The sequence below is a fragment of the Hippocampus comes genome, unplaced genomic scaffold, assembly GCF_001891065.2.
Source record: "Hippocampus comes isolate QL1 unplaced genomic scaffold, H_comes_QL1_v1.1 scaffold60, whole genome shotgun sequence".
Classification (NCBI taxonomy): domain Eukaryota; kingdom Metazoa; phylum Chordata; class Actinopteri; order Syngnathiformes; family Syngnathidae; genus Hippocampus; species Hippocampus comes.
The window spans coordinates 592455-598876 of NW_017805483.1; the positions used below are offsets into that span (position 1 = coordinate 592455).

At 41.9% G+C, this 6422-nt stretch overlaps 1 protein-coding gene and 1 long non-coding RNA gene across 2 annotated transcripts in view; both read right to left on the reverse strand.

Annotated features, from left to right (window-relative positions):
• LOC109519500 (phospholipid scramblase 1) overlaps positions 1-517 on the reverse strand; it is a 65792-nt gene extending 65275 nt beyond the window's left edge. The window contains exon 1 of the mRNA XM_019876074.1: positions 84-517. The gene's annotated coding sequence lies outside the window, so the exon portion shown is untranslated. The remainder of the gene's footprint in view (positions 1-83) is intronic.
• Positions 518-5454: 4937 nt separating this feature from the next.
• On the reverse strand, positions 5455-6062 carry LOC109519503 (uncharacterized). The gene is made up of 2 exons (XR_002168976.1): positions 5735-6062; positions 5455-5645 (listed from the first exon to the last, which is right to left on the reverse strand). It is a non-coding gene; the product is annotated as an uncharacterized LOC109519503 (long non-coding RNA).
• Positions 6063-6422: the final 360 nt, after the last annotated feature.

Sequence of the window (6422 nt, forward strand, 5' to 3'; positions counted from 1 at the left end):
GGGTAAAAAGGGGCCGCCACACAACACAGACAGACACGTTGACAGCAAACACAAACATAGCAAAACAAATGGTTCACGCCTACCTCTTTAGATTGCCATTCAAACGCACTCCACAACTCTGTGAACAGTTCTCTCTATCTTCTATAGAGGGAAGAACCTACCAGCTGCCGTCGTCTCGCCTCGCCTATAAATAGGACCTTTCACTCGGGAACAATGAGAAGGGCTCCTCTTTTCTCCGGCCCCGCCACGTTTTGGTTTCAATCGCAATAGATCAGTAGCAAACAACACTCCAAAAAAAAAAAAAAAAAAAAAAAAAAAAAAAAAAGTGATGGCGGCTTATACTGCGAAACCAGGAGGAAAAGACCAAAGAAAACAAGAACAAAGGAAGGAAATGGGGGCACTGTAGGGTTGAATTTAAGCAGAGTTGTCTGCCAATTGAAGGGGGGAAATTTTGGTTGAAGATATCAGAAACAGTAGCTAAAAAAACAGCAGTGCCTTAAAACTAGTACATGGTACCTCTACTTACAAAATTAATTGGTTCCGGAAGAAATTTCTTCATTAGAAAATTTTGTAAATTGAGGCGTTTTCCATGTAAATGCCCTAATACGAGCCCCCCACCCCCCAAAAAAATTCTGACATAAATGTTTACTAAAGCATAATAATGCATTGAAATATGTAACAGATACATGTTTCAATTTTATTGTTGCACAATAAATGAGAGTTGTGCATAATGTAAAAAACAAAGAATAAAGAGGGAAAAATTATGGTCATTTAACTTTTAACTACATCCTCACCGTTTTTTTTTCGCCCTCTTTAGTTCATGTTCTCTCTCAGAAGTGGTTTTTGCTTTGCGTTTTGTAAAGAACTGTTTGCTTTTGTTGGCTTTTCACAATCCTTCGAAAATGTCCAAGGCAAGCATCAGCATAGTAAGCCATCGCCTGACTGGTGAGCAGTTTTTCTGAGTTCATATCACATTTACGCAAAACTATGGGAACGCCTCATGGCCCCAGGGGCGAAATGACGAGGATGCTGATAGATACGTCTTTCTATCCACACACATCGACACATACAAGCCATCGCCTGACTGGTGAGCAGTTTTTCTGAGGGTGATTCATATTTACGTAAAACTATCGGAACGCCTCATGGCCCCAGGGGTGAAATGACGAGGATGCTGACAGATACGTCTTTCTATCCACACACATCGACACATACGGTAGAGGTCCCTCTTAGCCAATGGGATGCCAGGAAGATGCTCGAGAATAGCCAATGGCAGAGCAGCTATAAGTACCGTATTGGCCCGAATATAAGACGGATTTTTGGATTGAAATAAGACTGAAAAAGTGGGGGTCGTGACATTATACCCATTCACGACGCTATATGCCGCCAGATATCATTGAAGCGAATGCTGAACTTGACTCCCATGGCCAAAGTGAACCCCTGTCATGAAGAATAAAAATAAAAAATAGCGGTAAGAAAGAAAAGAGAAGAAAATAATAGAAGAGATAACAGAAAATGAAGAAACGTAGCGACAATCTGGAGAAAAGTGGGTTGAAGATCAGACAGGCTAACCGGCAGCTGAGGAGAAGTTATGATGCAATTTACATTTCAAAAACCAGAAGCCATTTATTTACGAATGTGATTGCACTTTAGATTACATTTTTAAATGTTCAGATATTAAGATTTGAATGAGGCAAAATAAATTTTTTATCTCTCAAATATCTTGTTATAATCATTTGTTTCAGACGAACTGTAATTATTTTCTGTATAAAAATTAATTTGGTGTTCAAAAAGTCTTTTTTCAAACTTGAGTCTTGAAAAAGAGGGGGTCGTCTTACAATCAGGGCCGTCTTATATTCAGGGCAATACGGTACGTTCAGGAAACTCGGAATTGCGAGTAATGGCCCATATTGTATTTTTACCTTGCGTATCGAGGAAATGTATTTCATAACAAGAGGCAATATTTTCCTGTTGAGACGTTTCATAACTTGAAAATTTCGTATGAAGAGACGTTCATAAGTCGAGGTACCACTGGATATCGTCGCTGTCCTGTAAAATGACGCGTGATTCAAAAATTTTCTTGACCTAGTGCAGTATAGTTAGCTTGCATTTAGCTTTTTTATACAATCCTTCTGTTTTTTTTTTTTTTTTTTTACACTTTGGAATTGTGCTCAAGCATACATTTTGGTCAGAATATTTTCCAATGAAACTTTCAAACGCAGTACGTGTACTTGAATCATTGAAGTACATTTTTTTTTAAGTGTGCTAATGTTCAAACTCGGCATCGTGTTCCAGCTGCTTACGATAATACGACTTTGATGGACTATTGGCATGAAAACCATATGCGCTACTGTATTTTAATGTTGTGGTGATGGTGGTACTAGAGCTCAGGAATTACCAAGTACTTACGTTGGTACTTGGTTGAAAAGGTTGGAAAACCACTGACAGAGACGGTTTAACAAGCCCCACCCCACCAAAAAAATGGTCAGTCAGCAATAAGCGACAATGTGGGCGTGAGGCGTCTTTCGCTTGGTCAAGTTTGAAGTCCCATTTCAGGTGGATACATTTCCATGCTGTCCTTTCTGTTGCCCAGTGGGAGGAAGGTGTGGGACTTTGCTTTGCTCCCCCCCACCCCCCACCCCACTCCCACACACTGCGCCATAGAAACGGACCACAAATGGAGCCTTGTTGACTACCCATTCATGGTCCCGCAATCAGCGGATTTACACTTTGATGTGGAGCCGGGGAATAAAGCCCTTTTCGAGCGCTGACCTTTATCGACTGACGGATTAAAATCCATAGCCCTCTCTCTCTCTCTCTCTCGCTAACTCTCTCTCTCTCACTCTTTCTCTGGAAAACTACATATCTTAGTTACAGTCCTCCTCGCTCTTGCCGCTGAGGCATTTCTAAAGCCAGTGTTTTTTTTTCTTCCCCCCGCCCTCAACTCTCTGATCTCACCCCAACTTTTTGTGCCTGGCTGCTAGCGTGGAACATTTTCCTTGACAGGAAACCGTGTTATTCCGCCTTCCCTGAATGTGCAGATAACTAACACTTCTCCCAACGAGGAACAAAGTGTTCTCACTTGGCACCAATAGAACACCCAAAATTTTCACGGGCATTTTATTTCTTTGGTGTACAGGTGGGAGCTGCTGGGGTTGAGTTGCTGACTTTCCACTTCTTTTCATGCTCCCTGTAGCCTGATAACACGGTAAGCTGTCCACTGTAGTAACCGCTGTCCCTGAAAGGGTTAAAGATGTTTGTCACTCATAGTTGAAGTTCAACTAGAAATCAATGGAAACGAAACAAATGACGATGAAATATGTACAGTGCATTCGGAAAGTATTTACAGCAGATTCTCAACTCAACTCAAATTAATAACAAAGACAGTAGAAAGGACAAAAACAGTAAAACTAAAAAAAATAAATAAAAAATCAAGTCTCATGCTGAGTCAGAAGCCAAAGAATACAAATGAGTTTTGAGACGAGTTTTAAAGATGGGCAGTGAGAGGGGGTTTGCCGACCGTTCAGTGGGAGGTTATTCCAAAGAGAGGCACCGGCAACGAAAAAGACTCGATCCTCTCTGAGCCTCCGCTTAGTTCTTCGTACCTCTAATAATATCTGGAAAGCATCTTAAAAACAACTCTAAAATGTATTGGCCGCCAGTAAAGGCATGCCAGAATAGGACTAATGTGCTTCCTCTTGCGAGTACCAGTCAAGAGGCGAGCAGCAGCATTTTGGACCAACTGGAGACGCTTAAATGGAGGATTGGCTGACTCCAAAGTAAAGTGCATGACAGAAATCTAGCCGGGATGTGATGAAAGCATGGATTACTGTTTCAAGGTGACAATGTGATTTTTTTTTTTTTAATTTCTAACAAATATATAGACATCATATGTACGTACTGAAAATATTCACACCCTTTGTTCCGTACTTTGCAATGTACCTTTCGCATTAATCACTGCCTCAAGTATTTTGTTTTTAAATATGCGACAAGCTTTGCTCACCCATCTTTGGGCAAGGACGTTCACAGAGTTGTCCCAAAGCCACTCCTTCAATGTCTTGGCTGCGTGGTTAAGCTCATTGTTCTGTTGGAAGGTAAACCTTTGCCCCAGTCTGAGGTCCTGACCACCCTTGAGATGGTTTTCATCCGGGATGCCTCTGTACATTGCTACATGTGTCTTTCGGTCAATCCTGATTAGTTTCCCGAGTTGCTTACACTGAAAATCATCACAATTTCATGATGCTGCCACCACCATGCTTCACTCGAGACAAGACACCAGAGTTCCATCTTTGTCTCATCAGACCAGAGGACAATCCTTGCTTGATCCAAACATAAAGCAACTAGCTTAATGCTAACATTTAATACAAACAATAGAAGTCAGCCTTGAAACTGGGGTAATTTTAGACCATCTAACAAATGTTACTTATACAGAAACATGTCACTAACATCTACAAATAGAACTTCCAACACAGGCATACACTCTCACTTCTTTTTAGAAACGATTAGAACTTGAAGACGTCTTGCGTCAAGCTCGTGGTTGACATCTATTGTCAATCGACGCATAAACAAAAAAGGATGAAACATCACATCTTTAAGAACCAAAAATTTTCTATCGAGGTGTGGAAACAGCATTTAGTGATAGTCGACTTGTTTTGACATCGATCAACTCCACCTGGCTCGCTACTGCCACCGTCAGGCTATGTTGTGCACACCAGAGGGGGCAGTACGAGTCGTGTGGACAATTTGCGGTAGCGTTGAAGTGGAAAACATGTACTTGACAAGAAGTCATGTTTGCGCCATCTTGAAAAACCGCCTTGCCTGCCAACGTCTATTATTCCCGTATTGTTTTACAGCGTCCCCGATGCCCACTTGAACACGTCTCTTCCGTCTGCTCTTCTCCCCGAGGTGCCGGCTTGAAGCAAATAAACAAGATCCATCGCTTCTCGACCTGACTGGATTTGATAGCCTCTCCATTCTGCTTCGTCAGAGACACACGGCAACATACAAGAACACTTGGCGGGCCCCGAGTCGTGTTCAACGGCAGAACTGGCAGCCTGGATGCAGTGGTGCATTTTAAAAATCTCACATCCACTTAATGCAGCCCGGTGCTTTCGAAAGGCCCACCTGAGAATTGCGAGGCCGCCCGCTGAGAGTCAACCATCAGCATTAGCGAACATTACCACTGTGCAAGCAAAAAAAAAAAAATCACTCAGGCTATTTCCCCGTAGAAAATGCAGAGGCTACAAGCCTTTCCCAGAGCTCTTCTAAGTGCAACGAGACTTTGAGTCTTCTTTTACAACCGCCATCGTCGGCCCAAAAGACCTATTTGACCCGCTGGTACGCCTGGTTCCATTCAAGCAATTACTCCCCTGTTACCGCCAGCCTCTGTTAAAGAGTCGTTAATTTGTTCACTAAACAATCAGGGTTTTTAGCGCGCTAACTGTGAGTTGAAACAGCTTCGGTGCCGTAATAGATGGCAAGACCTTTTGTTTTGCAAAACAATGACATCACAGCGAAACAAGGAAACAAGGCCCCCGCGTGTGCAACGATGACAAGAGAATTGTGCCTTCGGGCAGAAAACATTGGACACGCTGGAGATTGCAGCGGGGGAATTTTCAAGTTGATGAGCATAAAGTACATGGTCCATTCTGACAAATGGGGAGAAAACAACAAGGTGCACTGAGAGAGAGCGAGAAAAAAAAAACAGTTCAATAAAATATTAATGGGATATATTTACCGACAAGCTTTTGTAACCATCGGCGTTCTTCGGGGACCTTTGAGTTGAGAGCGCTGGAGCTCGACCGACAACCCTTGCTGCTGCAGTACATGCACATACCAGACATAGAAACACACTCATGAGCTGCCTTGTTTAATTTATGTAGGCAAGAATGGCTCATTCTTGTACTTCCGGAAAACACCGTGAACTTGTCTTGCTGTTTTGTTTTGTTTTGTTTTTTTTGGGGGGGCTGGGGCGGGGTTAAACCAGGCCGCACACACAATATCGAACGCCTTAAATAATTTTTATAGCAACACTAAATCAACAAACTGCGCACATAACAATATCTATTGACCTGTGAGAGCACGGAAATACAGAAAATACAACAACAAAAAAAATTATAATAAATAGAGTGATAAGTTAAAAAGAAATTGAAGGAGCTAGCTAATGGTTCGCTTGTTTGGTCTTCCTCTGATCATTGAGACGATATGGCTTTGGAGATACATTATGTACCCACGCAACAAAACCAGCTGCTCTTCCATTCTTTTTTGTTTTTTTATTTATTTTTTTATTTCATTGGAACAGTGCACATTAATCAACACAAGAATAAACAGTGTAAATGCGCCGGAGTTAGCATAAATGCTAGTTTTCAGCCGAAGTCCCAAGGCAGGTTTCCAAAATAGCACAGTGAGACACATAAAACTTTAAG